A 19693-nucleotide genomic window follows, 5' to 3' on the forward strand; every position below is an offset into this window, starting at 1 on the left:
TCTTATGAGAAACAATTTTTTTCTTTTTTCATCTTTTAAAAAAATGTGGCTAATACAAATTTACATTTCTCTATAGATTTCTATACTTTGTGTTTCCACTGGTTGCTGAGCTGGAGACTGAGTCTGTCACCATAAATCAAATGGCTTTTGTGTCTGGGCTCTATGTAGAAACGATTATGCTTGTTCTAGCCTGAGGCCCACTTTTCCTTATAGTATTGAATTTCCCTATACATGAGCATGGTAAACTTCAGGTTTTCTTGATGCATCTCAGTAAAGCACATAGCCATCTCTTATTGTTTATTCCTGGTAATTTATAAATGTCTTTTTTCTTTATCTTTTATTAGGTTCTTAGATTGTTATTTGCTTCTTAAGAAATAATGTATTCCATCTCTGTTTTTCTAGCCGTGGCCCCTTTATAAATTCTAAGTTAGTCTATTATATTTATTCTATAATTAAAGCATGCATGTAGTAAACTTCCAAAACAGTAAACAAGAGAAATAGAAAGTATAAATTTACCTACATTCACTTATCCCACTTTCTAAGGGCAGTGACAATTTTGCAGTCGTCTAGATGCTAACTTAAATTTCTAATAAATTTTTTCTTTTTCTATAAAAAGTAAACATAATTTTTTTTTTTTTTACCAAAATCATGTTTTCCTAAGAGACTGAGGAGGTAGGTAAGGATGGAAATAACTCAAAGGTCCAGTTCTGCCATCGCCTATCTGTAGATCCTGGAATAGATCACTTCACTCTTTGAGCATCGAATTTTCGGTTTCTAAAAGAAAAGATGGCACCACCTTCATGATTGGCATGTCTAATCATGAGACCATCCTAACAAGCGAAGGCAGCTCCAGGTACCTACAATGAGTCCAGGGAATGGAGGAAAGTAGGAAGTTCTTGGTTTCCATCTCCCAGCACCCCTACTCTGCTGGTCTCCAAAGATGCATGGATTCTAATGCCTTCCTCACCCTTTGGCCATGGTGGCATTTTGCTTCAGGACCTGAGTGGCCAGGCTGCAGAGGCAGGCTGCCTGGAGCCCTCGGGCCAGCGTGATCTCTGCCTCCTGGGTTCTAGTAATCCTCTGCCTCAGCCTCTCAAGTAGCTGGGATTGCAGGCACCCGACACCATGCCCAACTAATTTTTATATTTTTAGTAGAAACAAGGTTTCACCAGCTTGGCCAGGCTGGTCTTGAACTCCTGACCTCGTGATCCACCAGTCTCAGCCTCCCAAAGTGCTGGGATTACAGGTACAAGCCACTGCACCAGGCCAACGTCACCTTTTTATACTGTGTGTCTGGTAGGGGGCAGGGTGAGGAATTGATGGCTTCTGAGGAAGCATGAACCTTGATTGCACTAGACAATTTCAACATTCCTCCCTACTTGAGCTCAGTGGAAGCCCCTTCCTCCAGCCTTCTGAATGCTGATCCCTTTCTCAAAACTGCTCAGATAACTGCACCCTCCTCAGAGAAGGCTTTCTTACCAACCCTGGGAACATCTGACACCTGTCCCGTACCCTACCTTCCTTGTATTCAAACCCCAGGGGAACTGAAGTAGCACCCTTTACTCACACTATTTCTCATTTCTCCATCCTCAGGACCTGGCAGACCACCTGACCCAGATGTCCAACACCACCTATAGGATGAGTGTTCAATGGAGTTTAGGATCAAGAATACACACAGACATGGCTTCTGCCTCATGTAGCTTTTCATCTGCACAAGACAGACATAACCCAAATTCTGACTAGTTCTTACAACAAAGTCCCACGAAGGAAAGTGCAGATTTGTCAAGAGAACATTCAACAGAGGGGTCTGTTCCAGTCTGGGAGGTTATGGAGGCTTCCTTTTAAGTCCAAATTCAAGGAATGAGTAGACACTAAGTGGAGGGCGAGGCTGGGGAACAGAGTGGCAAGTGCCCTGGCAAATATTTGTGCAAGACAAGGGGATATTGACACACTGTGTCCAAACAACTGAAAAATAAAAAGTCAAATAACTTAGGCGTGCTCAATCTAAAAATGGATGTTTATCTCCTTATGAAATAAAGCAATGCATCCACACATACTCAGATGTCAAGTTAGAATATTTTGCGGTCTCTTTACATAGGATGTGCCAGGGTGGGGGTGAGTGATGTCACGTGTGATATGTTAAGGGGAAGAATTCATATTCCATGTTTAAGCTAAACTTGCCAGTGACTTTATATCATCAAATGTTTATAAAAGTTTAGCTTAGAAAAAAAACTAAGTTTTTTTAACAATAAAATAAATGAGCTTTTAAATTTATTTTTTAGGAGTGTTTTACTTAGGAAAATAAATCTTAAAGGAATGCTTCAGTTCCTTAAGCATTGGCCATAACATTTAGGTAGCATTAAAGAAAGCAGAATGGCATAGATTTCAAAGGAAGTTTTAAAAAATTAAAATGAAGGAATTTTCAGAATCTGTTTTAAAATAAATATATTTATTCTTTATAAAACAACCTTATGAAAAAAGTGAATTGACTCAAATTTTCCTATATTTTAGTGTAAGTTGTCTGAACATAATTATAAAGGCAGAACTGTTTTTGCTATATCTTAAATCAGTCAAAAATTTCTTTTCCTCTTTCTCTAAAAGGATTAAAAGGTAGATTAACATGCTGTTTAAATTTATGTTTAGAATGGCTTAAGAAGGGATCCAAGGTGTTCGGAGAGACTGATGAGGTAGGTAACACGACCATGGAATTACGTGATGGACACAGGAGAAGCTGCATATGGCCCTGTGCATACGTGTGTGTGTGTGAATGTGTGTGTGCATACGTGTGTGTGTGAATGTGTGTGTGTGCATGTGTGTGTGCACCTGTGTGTGTGTGTAGAAATAAAAAGCACAAATTTTTGGCATGATAAATTTGAGCTGCTAGTGACAATTTGATGATATTCAAAATAAAGGTTTGAAACTGCAAATGGACATTTTTCTGGAGCTGTACATTGAGGAGCCACCCGCACAGCGGTGTTTGAGGAAGCTGCAATTGTGACTGAACTAGCCCACAGGTAGGAAGGATGAAAGAGGAAGAGAAGTAAGAACAGAATCTCGGAAATTTGAAAAGTTAACTTCCCCAGAATAATTATCTAAAAGCAACATAATGTGCTCCAAAAAGTCCCTATTAAGACATTGTTTGCAATCTGTAAACCCAATAAGTAAGTCCTCAATATTTAAAGTAATGAACCTAAAAAAAGACGAGGAAACCCAACAAACTATGTCTCAATCAGTTGATCAAGGCCAGCATCAACAGTTAGGAATCATGTTGTCATGCTGATAGTCTGTGTCCTTGGAATTATGTCATGAGAATGTCACCTAATCTCTGAGGTCTTCCTTCTGATAATCCTTAATCCTAGTCTAATCATGAGAAAAAAATCACATAAATCTCAATGGAGGGACCTCCTAGAAAATACCTGACCATACTCCCCACAAATGTCAAGGTCATCAAAGACATGGAAGTTCTGAGAACCTGTCACAGACAAATGTAGACTAAAGAAACATACTGTCTAAATGTAATATGGTATCCTGAATGGGATCTTGGAATAGAAAAAGGACATTAGAAAAAAAAAAACTGCAGAAATCTGGACAAAGTATGGATTTCAGTTAATAATAGCAATATATACATATTAGTTCATTAAACATGTTATAAAGATGTTCAAAGTTATTTTATTCTTTGAACATCTTAAAATTCTTATAAAAGTCACTGTGCTTTAACACTCAACAAAAACTGGGAACATTTAGATTGTATTTTCCATTTTAGTATCTCGTTACACTCTGAAAATTAGGACCACTTATTCCAATGGACATTTTTTTATTTGTAATTAATTCATGTAATGATTCAGTGAGCAGGTATGTATTGAGCTCACATCATATAGTAGGCAATCTGCCAGTTTACTGGAGATACTTGGCAGAGAAGGGCAGACTGTATATGAATAATTATAATACAAATTAGAGATGCCATATCTAAGGGAGCAGGGAGGCCACAAGATAGGCACAGATTAATGCAATGAATTTTAGAGGAAATATTGTAGAAATCCTCATGGCACAAAGAACATTGAAGCTGGATGGTGAAAATGAACACATTCAAGGAGCAGTTAAGGACGTATTAGGAGGAAGAATTGCATGAACAGAGCAGAGAGGAGGAACCAGACGAACTGACCCCAGATAAGGGTGAGCAGTAGGTGCAGCTGGAGAGAAAGGGAGGAGCTGGTTAGTTAAGGAGGTGAGATGGGGAACACCATCAGGGCTGAGATCACAGTGCCAAGTGCTCTCGAGTTTGGATTTGTTCAAGTAAATGGGTCACAGCAGGTGTTGCAGAAGCTGGCATATCCTATAGTCAAAGATCCAATGTTAGAACCACACACATTCTACCTTATGAACGAACTCAGTGCCCCAAATCTGAAAAATAAAAAATAACACATCATCATTCCCATTCTCCTAGAGAATGAAGTCCCTTCCAGCTTGAAATATGATGGAAATCAGAGACGAGACATGATTTCCTGGGAAGATCCCTGTAAGCAGAGCCAGGACTCTGGTGCTTTCTTAAGAAAATGCTACAGTTTGGATGTTTTTCCCTCCAGATCTCATGTTAAAATTGGATCCCCAGTGTTGGAGGTGTGGCCTAATGAGAGGTATATTTGTCTTGGGGGAGGGTCCCTCATGAATGAATTAATACCCTCCTGAGGTGATGAGTTCTTGTCTATTAGTACCCGAGAGAGCTGGCTGTTAAGAAAAGCCTGGCACCCCACCGCCTCCCTCTTGCTGTCTCTCCCACCCTGTGATCTCAGGACATGCCAGCTGCCCTTCCCCTTCGGAAGCAGCCTGAGGCCCTCAGCAGACGCAGACGCCAGTGCCATGCTTCTTGTACAGTCTGCAGAACTGTGAGCCAAATAAACTTCTTTTCTTTATAAATTACCCAGTCTCAGGTATTTCTTATATGATATTCTCACTGTTTATTTAAATCATTCTTATGGGTGTGTAGCAACATCTTAAGGTGATTTTAATTTGCATTTCCCTGTCATTTAGTGATCTTTTATTAATGATACTCATTTAATGATGAATGATACTCATTTAATGATGAATGATACTCATTTAATGAGTATCTTTTCACGTGCTTACTTGCCATCTGTACATCCTCTTTAGTAAAATGTCCCTTTCTGTCTTTTTAAAATTTTCTGATTGGATTGGTTTTTGTTTGGTTTTATTGTGTTTTGCTTACTGCTGAGTTTTGAGGGTTCTTTATGTATTCTAGATACTAGTTCTTTGTCAGAGATGTAGTTTGCAAACAAAGTATTTCACAGAGCAAAGGTTTGTAATTTTGATGAGGTCCAACTGACCAATTTTTCTTTTATGGATAATGCTTTTGGTGTCAAGTCGATTAACTCTGCTTAGCCCTAGATTCTGATGTTTTTCTATTTTTGTTTTGTAAAAGTGTGATAGTGTTAGCTTTGCATTTAAGTCTAGGTTCCATTTAGAGAAAATTTTTGCATAAGGTGGAAACTTATGCTTCTTCTGCCAATAGCAACTGATGTTGATTATTGCAGATTTATACAGGAATTAATATTGGGTAGAGCAATTTCTCTGACTATTTTTATTCAAAATCGTGTTAGCTGTTTTATGTCTAAGTCTACATAAAAGTATTGCTGGAATTTTAACAGGGACTTAATAAACCTGTAGATTGTGTTAGGATCATTGATATCTTTAGTATGTTAATATTCCAATTCATGAACATAGCATGCCTCTACGTTTATTCAGGTAGCTTTAATTTCTTTCGTTAAAATTTTGTAATTTTCAGCATAGAAACCTTATATAGGTTTTCTTATGTTTATGCCAAAGTATCAATTTTCTTTGAAATGATTATAATTGGTATAATATTTTAATTTTCCCCACATATTTATTGTTTGTTCATAGCCATGCAATTGATTTTTCTACTTGGACTTTTTTACCTGTGACCTTGCTGAACTCACTTATTAATTCTAGTAAGGTTGTTTGCAGAATATTTTGGGATGTTCTGTGAAGATAACAATGCCATCTGCAGACAAGAATAGTTTTGTTTCTCGTTTCTGATTTCTCTGGCTTTTATTTATTTTACTTCCCTTACTTCAGTAACTAGAATGTGTTGTATTTCTCTTCTATGTAAGAAATTATGTAAACTTAGTGTTGTCATTTAAATATTTACTTTCAATCTCCAGTGAAATCACTAGAGATTCCTTTATTTGGGAGCATTTAAATTGCAAATGCTTATCCTTGTCTTGTGTCTGATCCTACAGCATAGCCTTCAGTGCTTTACCTTTAAGTATCGTGTCAACTGTAAGGTGTTGTGGATAATTTTTCCCACATTCAGGTGGTTCCTCTTAATCCCTAACTTGTTGACTAAAAAAAGATTAGTCGAATTCCTTTTTGTTGTCAATTGATGTGATAATTTGATTTTTATTATTTAGCCAGTAATATGTTGGGTTGCATTGACTGATTTTAAAACGTTGAAACATGGTTGCACACCTGGAATAAATTTCACTTTGTCATAATGTATAATTTTTTAGTATTGGTGAATTAAAATTTCTAACATTTCATGGAGGAGTTTTACATCTAAGTTCTGTAAGATATTGTAGTATAATCTTAGAATTTTCTGTGGCATTATTGTGTTATAGTGATATTGTCCATATAAAATGGGATGAAAAATGTTTCTTTCTCTTTTTTTTTTTTTTTGGAAAAGATTATATATAAATTATAGTTGATTCTTATTTAAATATTTGGCTTAAATGTCCAGTGAAATCATCTGTACCACAAGGTTCCTTTACTGGGAAGTTTTAAATCTCTAATTTAATTTTTCTTATGGCTAAAGTTATTCATATTATTTACTTCATTTTGACTGACTTTTAGTAGTTTTTGTTTTTTGAAGAATTAGCCCATTTCTTTCAAGTTGTCAAATGTATGGGCATAAAGCCATTTTAATTGTGATCTTATTATCATCTTAATGGCTGCAAGATCTGCACACATCAGATTTTATCCCAGATATTTGTAATTATTTGTGTTCTCTTTTTATATTTATTACAGTCTAATCAATTTTATTGATTTTTTAAAAGAATCAGCTGTTTGTTTTATTGATTTTTCTCTCTTTTTCTTGGCTTTTATTTCATTGATTTCCATATATTTTTCACTTTCTTCCTTCTGTTTACTCTGTTTTATTTTGCTCTTCTTTTTCTAGTTTCTTGATGTAGAAGTTTAGATCATGTATTGAGAACTTTCTGCCTTTCTAATGTGAACATTGAGTGCTGTAAATTTCTATGTTTAGAACTCCTTTAACTGCACCTCACTCATTTTGATATGCTATGCTTTTATATTTTCATTATCATCCAATTACATGTGTGTGTGTGTGTGTGTGTGAGAGAGAGAGAGAGAGAGAGGTTGGGCTACAGTTTGGTTTTGTACATTTTAGACAGACATAAGATGTCTATCAATACACACAAGATATGCATTGGTTCAATCCAGAAAGGTGGAACAACTCAAAGTGGGGGCATCCACGTCTGGGTAGATTAACGAATCTTCTAATTGGCAATTGGTTGAAAGAGTTAAGTTATTGTCTAAAGACCTAGAATCAATAGAAGGATCGTCTGGGTTCAGAGACGGGGTTGTGGAGACAAAGGTTCCTATTATGCAGATAGAATTGATAGAAAGGAATGTTTCCTATCAGACTTAAAGAGTCCATTCTATCAATCTTAAAGTCTCTGTTTTCATGTTAATGCTGGTCAGCTGAGCCTGACTTCTAAGGGGAGGAGAGTATAATGAAGTATGTCTAACTCCCACTTCTCATCATGGCCTGAACTAGTTTTGCAGGCTACTTTTGGAATGCCCTTGGTCAAAAGGAGTGTCTGTCAATCAGTTGTGGAACTTATTTTTTGGTTTACGTGTGTGTGTGTCCTTTGAGACTTTCTCTTTGACCCATCGACATTTACAAGTGTATTACCAATATGCATGTGTTTAGAGATTTATGTTTTTATTATGGTTTCTAGCTTGATTCCATTTTGGTTAGAGAACATATTGTAGTATATGCTCCAACATCAGCAAATGGCCTACAATGATGACTATTCCATAGGCACTTGAAAGAAATATGTATTCTGCTGTTGTTGAGAGTAGTTATATATCTATATATGCCTATCTATTAATCTATATCTAAATATACATACAGACAAGTTAGATGTTCTTGGTTGACTATATACTATATTGCTTAGACTTTTTATATTCTTGCTGTTTTTCTGTCTAGCAGATCTAACAGTTGCTAAGTTGGAGTATTAAAGTTCCTGACTGTACCTGTGGATTTGTCAATTTCTCCTTTCAGCTCTATCTCTTTTTGCTTCATGTATTTTGGGGTCTACTCATTTATTATCATTTGTTTTCCCAGTGTTTTAAATATTTGTCATTATGTAATGTCCTTCTTCATCTCATAATTTTCTTTTGTAGAGTCTATTTTATCAAATATTTATATTGTCACTTACTTTTTAAAAATTAATGTTTCCACAGTCTTTTTTCCATCCTTTTACTTTCAGTCTACCTATGTTTCTAAATCCAGAATGAGTTTCTAATAAATGCTAAGAATTTTATTAGACTGTGGTTGTTTTTGTTTGTTTGTTTGTTTTTGCCAAACTCTACCTTTAGCTAGTATATTAATTCCATTTACATTTAATGTTATTATTGATACATTAGGGCTTACAACTACCATTTTTGTTATCTGTTTTCTGTTTGATTCCTCTCATTCTCATTTCTCTGGTTCTCTATTGCACTGTTTTGGGTTATTGCTTTTCTTTGACATTTCATTTTTATTTGTCTGTATCTATGTATATTTTATGTATATCTTTCTAAAGCTTTTGTTGTTTTTCTGGATATTACAGTATGTATATGAGATGTATGACAGTCTATCAATATAAGCATTTTACCAGTTTGAATAAAGTATGGAAGGTTTACTTCCATTTAGTTTCCATATCCTTTCACTTTTAAATATCATTGTCTTGTCTATCAGATGGTATCATAATTTTTGTTTTAATCATCAGATATAGTATAGAAAACTCATGAGGAGAGGAATATTCTAGTGTTATTAATCCTTATTTCTGCTCTTTTCATTTTTCTGTCTTCTTTCCTGACACTCTAAATGTCCTTCTTTTATAATTTTCTTTCTATTTGAAGAACTTATCATAGCCATTTATGCAGGTTAGATCTGCTTACAGCAAATTCTTTTAATTTTCTCTTCTCCATGAATATCTTTATGTCTCCTTTTTTCTGAAAGATTATTACACAGCATATAAAATTCTGTTTTTCAGTGCCTGAAACTTGTGTGATACTTTTTTCTAATTTCTGTGGTCTCTATGGAAGATAAATCAGCTGCCATTTGAATTGTTTCCCTGCAGGTAAGGCATAATTTTCCTCTGGCCTCTTTCAAGATTTTTAAAATTTTCTTTTAGTTCTCTAAAGTTTATGATGTGTTCTTTGTTTGAAACTCTTTGAGTTTATCTTGCTTAGAGTTTGCTCAACTTCCTGGATCTCTAGGCTTGTGCCTTTCTCCAGATTTGGGAAATTTATAGCCATTATTTCTCTGAATACTCTGGTATACAGAAATATAAGGGTTTTCTTAATCTGGAGAAAAAAGACCACCTATTTTTCTTCCCCCTTGTGAAACTCCAAATACAACTATGTTAAGATACTTGGTATAGTCTAAAACTCAAGGAGATATGTGTTTTAAAAGTTTTTGGTTTCTTTTCTTCTGTTTCTATGCAGCTACTAATCTGCTGTTAACTCATTCCAGTTATACTTTTTATTTCAAATATAACATCCTTACCTCTAGAAGTTGCATTCACCTTTTTACATGTTCAGTTTCTCTTCTTCTTATGTTTATCCTTGTCTTTAATATTGTGAGCATATTTGAAATAGTTGTTTCATAGACCCTGCTGTCAATTCCATTAATTTGGCACTTATGGTTTTAGTATGGTATCTATTGACTAATATTTTTTCCTGATTATGGTTCAGAGTTCCCTATTTCATCACAAGTCCAGTAAATTTTAGCCAGAGTCTGGACATTGTGAGTTTTACATTCTTGAGTGACTGAATTTTGACTCCAATGTTTAATGTGTGTTGGATTTTATTTTGATAGGCATTAAATTACTTGAAGATTACAAGCTTTGTTAGAGTGGATCTAGTTTAGCCTTAGTAGTGAAGCATGGCTGTTCTGGCCTCTCTAACAAATGCCTGAGCTGGAAATGCTGAGTAAATAAAAGCATGGTAGGTAGAGATGCTCCTGTAGTCTGTCTCTGTTATCTTACTTATTCCCTTCTCACCGAGGTCATGAATGGCCTTGAGGCTGCTGAATTTAATGGTCCTTTTGTGCTTTGTCATCCTTCAGGCTTCTCTGCTACATTGGTTGTCAGCCATTCCTTCCTTCTGGAAGGGCTCTCCTGCCTTGGCTTCCTGACATTCATCTTGTCCTGCTTTTTCATCGTTTCTGTCTGATTGTTCCATTCCTCTTCCGCTGAGGGGTATGACAGTGGACTGTTAATTATCTGTGACCTCTAGTCTATAGTAATTCCCAATCAGTATCTTTACTACGCATCTCTCTCTTTGGCTCTATCCCCATATTCATCTGGCTCCTGGCTGTCTACAGTTGGAGCTCTCACAAAAACCTCAGACTCAATAGGCCCCACACTGAACATAACTTCTTTGCCGGCTCTTTACCTTTAGCTGTTATCTGTCTGCATAGCTCCCTCGCCATGTCTACCGGTGCACATTTCTGATTCCCCATCTTCACTGTGGGTCCCATTAGTCTTATCTCCCAAAGATTTTGCTACAATTCCCTTTTCTTCGTCTTCACTCTCACGCAGATGCTCTGTGGAGGTTCTGACAAAGATTCTCTGCTTGATCAAACATTAGCCACGTTTTTGAACCTTCTCCTAGGTCCAACTGTGCACTTCCTTATAAAATCCAAATTTAGCAAAATCTTGCTGTGTTAATTTAGCAAGAACTCCTCATCTTTGATTGTTTTTCAGGTTCCTCATCCTCCACCATTCCCCAGGTGATGTCTGATTACCCGGCCCTGTCTTCAGCAAGATTTCTGCTGTTGGTTTACCCAGAATCCACCCTTAACCTGAGGTTTCCTCTTAGTCTTTATTTATGGGACTCCTTCAGCAGATGCATATTTCTAAAATTGAGCAAGATGCTCATCACATGCCTGCAGCTCCATGAATACTTACTGAAATGGTTTGAATTAGAAAATGAAATAAACAAGAAAGGAAGAAGTTTGTTCCCACAGGGCATTAATAGGTGCGCGAGATGGGGACTAGGAAGCAGTAGGAAATCCCAAAGGAATGTCCCCCATAGGGTATAGGATGGGTGGGACACAGGACACAGAGGTCTGGTCAGCCCCAGGGTCACAGGCTGCCTCAGACTGAACCCTGGGAGTTTCATTCAGTGCCTTTTCCCTCCACAGTATCCTCATTCCTCGCAGCTGCTTTGCTGAATACATCCAGGCCTGAGAAATCAGGAGATTTCTTGCAGGAAGGAAGCACATGGCTACCTGCTAGCAGAGGGAGACAATGGAAGTTCAGGTTTCCAGTCTCATTTCTTTCCTGTCCTTTCCAGAGAGGATTTAGTGGGAAAAAAGAAAAACAGCATGTGAGAACTGGGGGGTGGGGAGATGCTGGTTGGAGAAAAAGGAAACCTGGATTATAAATGACTAAATTTGTACTTGCTGTCTTTTCATGTGGTTAAATTTTAGATGACTGCTTTGGCAGCTGGAAGTAAAGGAAATGTAATAATTTCCAAATCTGAGACTCAACAATTCAGCCTACATCTGTGTGCCACAATGTGCTGCTAAGTGCTGTCCTAGTGGCTGAGGCCACCAAGGCACCCAGAAAGTCCTGTGGGGCAAGAGTTCATGGTCCTGAGGAGCTGAGAAGGAGCAGATTCTGTCTGATCCCGTCTCATTATAAAAGGCAGTTGTCATAACAACTTACCCCATATTCACTATACAAATTAGAAACCTGAGCACACAGGAGACAGGTCAGTGAAGGCTCCAGAGGGCAATGCCGACTCTTCTCACATTATGCCTATGCCTTATGCTACTGCTGTCTAGGGGAGACGTACATTAAATGTGCTGAATATTAGATAATTGATGTTTCACATGATTTACGTGTGACTAAAGTCTTTGCTAGTTTTGAATTGGTGTGTAAGAATGTGGTGGTGATGTTTGAGATATTGGTTGGCATCTTTGATAAAGGTGGAAATGCAGAATTGTTTCTCCCTTCTAAAATACTGGAGTGTAAGTATCTTGTATCTGAGAATTGTAAGACATGGTTGCTGAAGAGCTGCATGTGGTTCACCAGGAATGCTGTTCAGAGTGCTGACCGTCATAATGTGAAGCAACATCAAAATCAGATTAGGTAATCAATAAGGCTTTGCAGGCGCAATGTTAAAAAAAAAAAAAAAAAAAAAAGCCAAACTCTGTGAAATATTTGAAGAGATTTATTCCAAGCCAAGTATGAGGACCATGACCCATGGCACAGCCTCAGGAGGTTCTGAGAACATGTGCCCAAAGTGGTTGGGCCACAGTTTGATTTTATACATTTTAGGGGGACAGAAGTTACAGGCAGACATCAGTGAATACATGTAAGGCGTACATTGGTTTGGTCTGGAAAGGCAAGACAACTTGGAGTGGGTGGGGGGCTTCTAAGTCATAGTTGGATTCAAAGGTTTTAATTGGTTAAAAGATTTAAGTTATTATCTAAAGACCTGGAATCAATAGAAGGGAATATGTGGGTTAAAATGAGGGATTGTGGAGGTCAAGGTTCTTATTATGCAGATGAAGTCTCATAGGTAGCCACCCTTAAAAGCAGTAGATGGCAAATATTTCCTATTCAGACCTTCATTTATTTATTTATTTTTTGTTGAAATGGTGTCTTGCTCCGTCGCCAAGGCTGGAGCAGTGGCGAGATCTTGGCTCAGTGTGGCCTCCGCCTCCCAGGTTCACACAATTCTCTTGCCTCAACCTCCCAAGTAGCTGGGGCTAAAGGCATGTGCCACCATGCTGAGCTAATTTTTGTATTTTTTAGTAGAGATGGGGTTTCGCCACATTGGCCAGGCTGGCCTCAAACTCCTGACCTCAAGTGATCCACAGCCTTGGCCTCCCAAAGTGCTGGGATTACAGGCATGAGCCACCATGGCTGGCCCCTATTCAGACCTTTAAAAGGTGCTTTACTCTCAGCTAATCTCTTCAAAGTCAGAAAAAGGCCTGGAAAGGGAAGGGAATTCTCTACAGAATATAAATGTCCCCCACAAGAGAGAGCTTTGCAGGGCTACTTCAAAATATGTCAGAGAAATATATTTTCAAGTAAGTTACTTTGACTTCTTTCAGAGCCTGCTATCTGTCATGTGGTGCTGTACTAGAATCGGGTTGGAATTTGGAGTCTCATTGCTACAGAGGCTGTCAGTCTTAACGTTGCTAGAGAGTTTAGGTAGATTTTTGGATGTCTGTGGGCGTGACCTCAGCCACAGCTAGTTTTCAGATTCTTGACACTATGTCAAGAAAAAATTCATGGTTAAATCAGTGTGATGAGAAAGGCAAAAAAGTTTTTATTACAAAGTAAATGTCCACAGTTAAGAGAGAAGTGCGGGTGGGCTCATTAGAAGGTGTTGTGTGTACTGGAGTTTGCGTTTTTAATTTTACAGGTGTTTCTTTAACTAGGGAGTAGAATCATCCTTAGGTATTCTGTAAAATGGATGAAGTAATTACTACATATTCTGGAAAAGAAGGGAATTTCAAGGGCTCCTCCCACCCCTGGTTACCACCCCCTTTCTCTCTAACTTGGGTTTGCTTTGAAGAGTCATGGACAGGTAAAATAACCCAGAGCTTGCAATTGTTATTGGAAGTGGAAGGCAGTACTGGGGACTGAACGCTCCACCTGTGGAATCTGATGCTGTAGACAGGTAGATAGTGTCTGAACTGAACTAGTGGACCTACAGCTCGTATCCACTGAAGAAACGATACTTTCTTAATGCGTGGGGGAAAGTCCCACACATTTGGTAACAGAAGGCTTCTGTGTTGATTGTCCTTGAGTGAGAGAATAGAAAAATCACTTTAAGTTTGTTATTTTCACTCGATTCTATTACATGGATATATAACAATTTGTTTATCCAGTTACCTGTCAACGGACATTTGTGTTGTTTCTAAATAGTTTGGAGCTATTACAAATGAAGCTGCTATGAACATTTGTGTGCAAGTCTTTGTATGGGTGTACACTGGTTTTTCTTGGGAAACCCAGAGGTGTACGATAGGGTTGTCTGCTATTTTAAGAAATGGCCAATCTGTTTTCTAAAGGGTTGCACCATTTCACATTCCAGCAAATAAAGTACCAGTTGTTCCACATCGTTTTCAACACTAAGCATGGACAGTCTTGTAATATTAGACACTCTGATAGGTGCATAGTGGTATGTCACAGTGGTTCTGATTTGCCTTGCCCTAAAGACTAATGGCATTGAGCATATTTTCATGTGCTTATGTACCATTTATATTTCTTCTTAAATGACGTTCAAATTTTTGCCACTTTAAATTTTTTGTTTTATCTTTATTGAGTTCTTTATCTTACATAATTTACAAACACTCTCCTAGTCTGTGATTGCTTTTTGCATTTTGAAACCATGTATTCCAAAGAACAGAACTTGATTTTGATGAAGTTCAATGTATCAATTTTTTTCCATTACAGCTTATGTTTTGATACTGTTTTTAAAAAACTCAGCTTAACTCAATGTCACAAAAAATTTTTCTTCTTCTTTCCTGACATTTTATAGCTATTCATTTTGCATTTAAGTCTGTGATCAATGTTAATTTTTGCATATTGTGTGAAAGAAAGAAATTTTGTGTGCGTGTCTATGGATACCCACTTGCTCTCCTATATTTGTCGAAAAGTTCATATTTTCTCTCTCCACTGAGTAACTACTTAACTTTGTCAAAAACAAAATGACTGTATTTATATGTGGTTGTTTATATTTCTAGACTTTGTAATCTGAGTCATTAGTCAATAGTTTTATCTTGATGCCAATCTTATGCGCTTTTGATTACCATATATTACTATTTACCATATATCTTATCTAAGTCTTATATATAAGATAAAAATGTCTTATATATAAAATAAAGAACTCAATAACCAGCCATATAGGATAAAGAACTCAATAACCAGCCAGATAGTGTATATACTCCAACACTGTTTTTCTTTTGCAAAGCTGTTTTTCAAAGTCCTTTGCATTTTTACATGAATTTCAGAATTAGGTTTTCAATTTGGGATTAAAGTGAAGTGACAGATTAATTTTTGCAGAATAGACAAATTAACAATATTGACTTTTCCAATAAATGAACATGGTATAGCTCTCCATTTACATAGGTATTTTTTAATTTATTGAGAAATGTTTTTTAGTTATCATTGTATACATTTATAGTTGCCTCCTTGGTAACTGTTTCATGAGCACTTAAAAAGGATATGTGTTCTGCTGCAGTTAAGTCAACTGTTTCTATAACTGTCAAGTGAACCAATTTTTGATGATGTTCTGTAATTCTTCTACAACCTTACTGATTTTCTTTTTCTTCTATCAGTCTTTCAATGAAAGCTACTGAACTCACTAAATATAATTGTGTCAATTTCTTGTTGTACAGACACTGGTGTCTACATGAGTGGGGAGGGTAGCAGGTGATGGAGAAACAGAAAAGATAACTCTTAGGTACTGAGCTTAATACCTGGGTGATATAATAATATGTACAAGTCCCTGTGACACATGTTTAGGTAACAAACCTTCGCATGTGCCCCCAAACCTAAAATAAAAATTAAAAAATTCTTGTTGTAGTTTTATGAATTTTTGCTTTATGGATTATGAAACCCTGTTATTTAGTGTGAACATATTTAGGATTGCTGTTTTCTTAGTGAAATAACATTTTTATCAACATGAAATGACTTTTTATATTCCTAATAATATTACTTGCTATGAAATCTACTGTGATGTAGTCAAATAGTTACTCCAGCTTTCTTGTGATTACAATCTATCCATCATTTATAACATAATAAACAGACATGTTTGAGTCTTGCTTTTATATCAAATCTGAAAATCACTGCCTTTTTAAAATTATTTTTAAATTTTGGTATAATTATAGCTTCACATATAGTTATAAAAAAATAATGCAGACATCCTATGCATCCCTTAAGCAGTTTCTCTCAAATGTAACATCTTGCAAAACTATAATAAAATGTAACAATGATGTTACTGACATTGATCCAACACTTGCTTCACCTCAAGCATCCCTCGTGTTGCCCTTGTATTGCCACTCTCACTTCCCTCCCAGCCCATTCCCTCCTGAATCCCTAACAACCACTAAATTTGTTCTCCATCTTTATAATTTTGTCATTTCTAGAATATTATATAAATGGAATCTGATAACATGTAAACTTTTGGGATTGGCTTTTTTCATTCAGCAAATTCTTGGCGTTTCTTCCAAGTTGTTGTGCCTTTCAGTAGTTCATTCACATACACTGCTGAGCAATATTCCATGTAATGGACACACTACAGTTTGTTTTATCACCCACCAACTGAAGGACATCTGAGTCGTTTTCAGTTTTTGGCTATTACTAATAAAGATGCTATAAGCATTTACAAACGGGTTTTTGTGTGAACATAGGTTTTGTTATTCTGGGATATATGCCCAAGAGTACCCAAGAGCCAGTTTATATGATAGTTGCATGTTTCATTTTATAATAAAAGTGCCAAATAAAGTGCCAATTTCTTTGTGCTGTCTTTGTCTGATTTTTATAACAGGATAATATTAGTTTCTTAACACGAATTAGTATGTTTTCTCTCTAGAGTGACTATACAATATGACATTTTCACCAGTAATGAATGTAATCCAGTTTCTCTGATTCTTTGCTAGCATTTGATGATCTTTTTTAAAAATTTTTTGTTTCCTGGTAGGTATGTAGTGATACTTCATTGTGGTTTTAATTGGCATTGGCCTGAAAGTTCATTAGTTTGAGCATCTCATATGCTTATTTGCCAATGATATGTTCTCTTTGATGGGATGTCTCTTCATGTATTTTGCTTATTTTCTAATTGGGCTGCATTTTTTTTTTTAATTTTACAGTTGACATTTGAGAATTCTTTATGTATTCTAGATACTAGTCCTTTGTCAGACATAGTTTGCAAATATTTTCTCCTAGTGTATTTTATTCCATTCATTGTCTTCCTAGTCTTTGCACAGCAGAAGTTTTTATTTTGATGAACCTCAATTTATCTACTTTTCCATTTATGGATCACACTTTCAGTTTCAAGTCTAAGGCCTATGCTTATTCATGGACCCTAAAACTTTTTCTCTATTTTTTTCTACAAGTTTTATAGTTTTATATGTTACACAAGTTCATAATCTGTTTTATGTTTGTTTTTATAATAGATGTGAGACTTATAATGAGGTTTGTTTTTCTGTAATCACCAATGGCTCCAGCACTACTTGTTGAAAAGCCCATCTTTCCTTCATTGAACTGCATTTGCACCTTTGTGAAAAATCAGTTGGGCATATTTGTGAGAATCTTTTTCTGGGTTATCTATACTGTTTCCTTGAACTATGCAACCAATACCTTATAGTCTTGATTACTGTAGTTATTTATATAATAAGGCTTAGGATCAAGTTGATTGATTCCTACAATTTTATTCTGGTTTTTCAAAATTATTTTGGCTATTGCAGTTCCTTTGCCTTTCAAAATCAATTTTAAAATAATCTCATCTAGTCTATAAAAATTTTGCTGGGCCTTTGATAGACATTACTTTAAAGATAAATATTAATTTGAGACAATTGTCTTTAAACTACGTTGGGTCTTGCCATTCATGAACATGGTATAATTCTTTATGCATGTGGATCTTCTGTGATTTCTTTCATCCACATGTTGTAGTTTCCTGCATGTATATCTATATCTATATAGTTCATGCTTAGCTAGATATGCACATATTTAGTTTTTGAGAGATTTAAAATAATACAGTGTATTAAATTTTGTTATCTGCATGCTCATTGCAATTATGTAGAAGTACAATTGGTTTTCATATGTTTATCTTCCAATATGTAGCATTCTTGAACTCACTTACTAGCTCTAGGACTTTTTTTGTAAAGTCCATGGAATATTCTGTGCAAACCTTGGCACTTGCAAACAGGACAGTTTTATTTATTTATCACAGATATTTTTCTTTTATTTATTTTCTGTCTTGTATCTACTAAAATTTTCAGTCCTGTGTTGAATAAGTATGTAGCAAGCAGACACCCTTGCTTTGTTTCTAATGTTAGAGGGGGAAGCATTTACCCTTTCTTCATTGACCACAATGTTAGCTATAGTCTTCTTTATGGAATCTTTAAAAGTTGGGAAAGTTCAAGTTCTCCTTCATTTCAACTTGCTGACCTATTATTATAAATAGGTTTTGGATGTCATCAAATGTGTTTTCTGTATCAATTAATATGGTTATGTGATTTTTCACTTTAAAATATTATGGTACATTGGAATAATTGATATATAAATATCAAACCAGCCTTTCATCCCTGGAATAAACCACATTTGGTCATGGTGTTTAATTTCTTTTATATATTGCCAAATTCTATTTGCTAACAGTTTGTTAAGAATTTTTACATTTATATTCATATAGGATGTTAATCTGTAGGGTTGGTTTTTTTGTGTGTTGTCTTTGTTTGGTTTTTATAACAGGGTAATATTGGTTTCTTAACATGAATTAGTATGTTTTCTCTCCTTCTTTCTGGGATAGATTGTGAAGAATGAATATTAATTCATTTTAATTATTTGATAGAATGCTCTACTGAAACCATCTGGGCTTGGGAACTTTTTTTTTTTGAGAAGATGGAAGATTAATTGCAAATCCAATTCCTTTAACAGTTACAGGGCGATTCATATTATCAGTTTTATATTGGTTGAGTTCTGACAGTTTGTGCTTCTGGAGGAATAGGTTCATTTCTTCTAAACTGTTAAATTTATATGTATAGAGTTGTTCCTAGTATTCTCTACTTCTTTTGACATCTCCAAGGGCTCTAGTGACAGCCCCTGATTAATTCTTTGTCTGTAGAGTTTTTATCTCACCTATTATGTTCCTTGTCATTCTTAGCAGAGGTTTGTCAATTTTATTGATGTTTTTGAAAAATCACCTCTTTGAAGTTTCTTGAGGTGAGATCTTATATAATTGACTTGAGAGTTTTTCTCTTTTCCAGGGTATTCACTTGGCAATATGAATTTACATCTCAGCACTGCTTTAGCAATATTCTGCAAATTTCTATATATTGCATTTTCATTTTCACTAAGTTCAATTTTTTTTTCATTTGCTTTCTGACAGATTTCCTCCTTGAAAAACCCATGGATTATTTAGAAGTGTATTGTTTAGTTTTTGAGTATTTAAAGATTTTCCTGTTCTATTTCTATTGCAGATTTCTAGTTTCGCTTCTTTGTGTTTGGTGAATACACTGCATTATTTCTATTGTGTTAAAATTGTTGAGATTTGTTTTATGGTCCATGATATTGTCTACCTTGGTATATTCTTTTCTGAATACCAGGAAAATTTTGTGTGTTCTCTTCTTCTAGGATACAGTGAACTACACATGACGATTAGACTCTTTTGGTTGATAGTATAGTGA

The sequence above is a fragment of the Aotus nancymaae genome, unplaced genomic scaffold (assembly GCF_030222135.1).
Source record: "Aotus nancymaae isolate 86718 unplaced genomic scaffold, 86718_ANA_hifiasm-v0.15.2.pri h1tg000065l, whole genome shotgun sequence".
NCBI lineage: Eukaryota > Metazoa > Chordata > Mammalia > Primates > Aotidae > Aotus > Aotus nancymaae.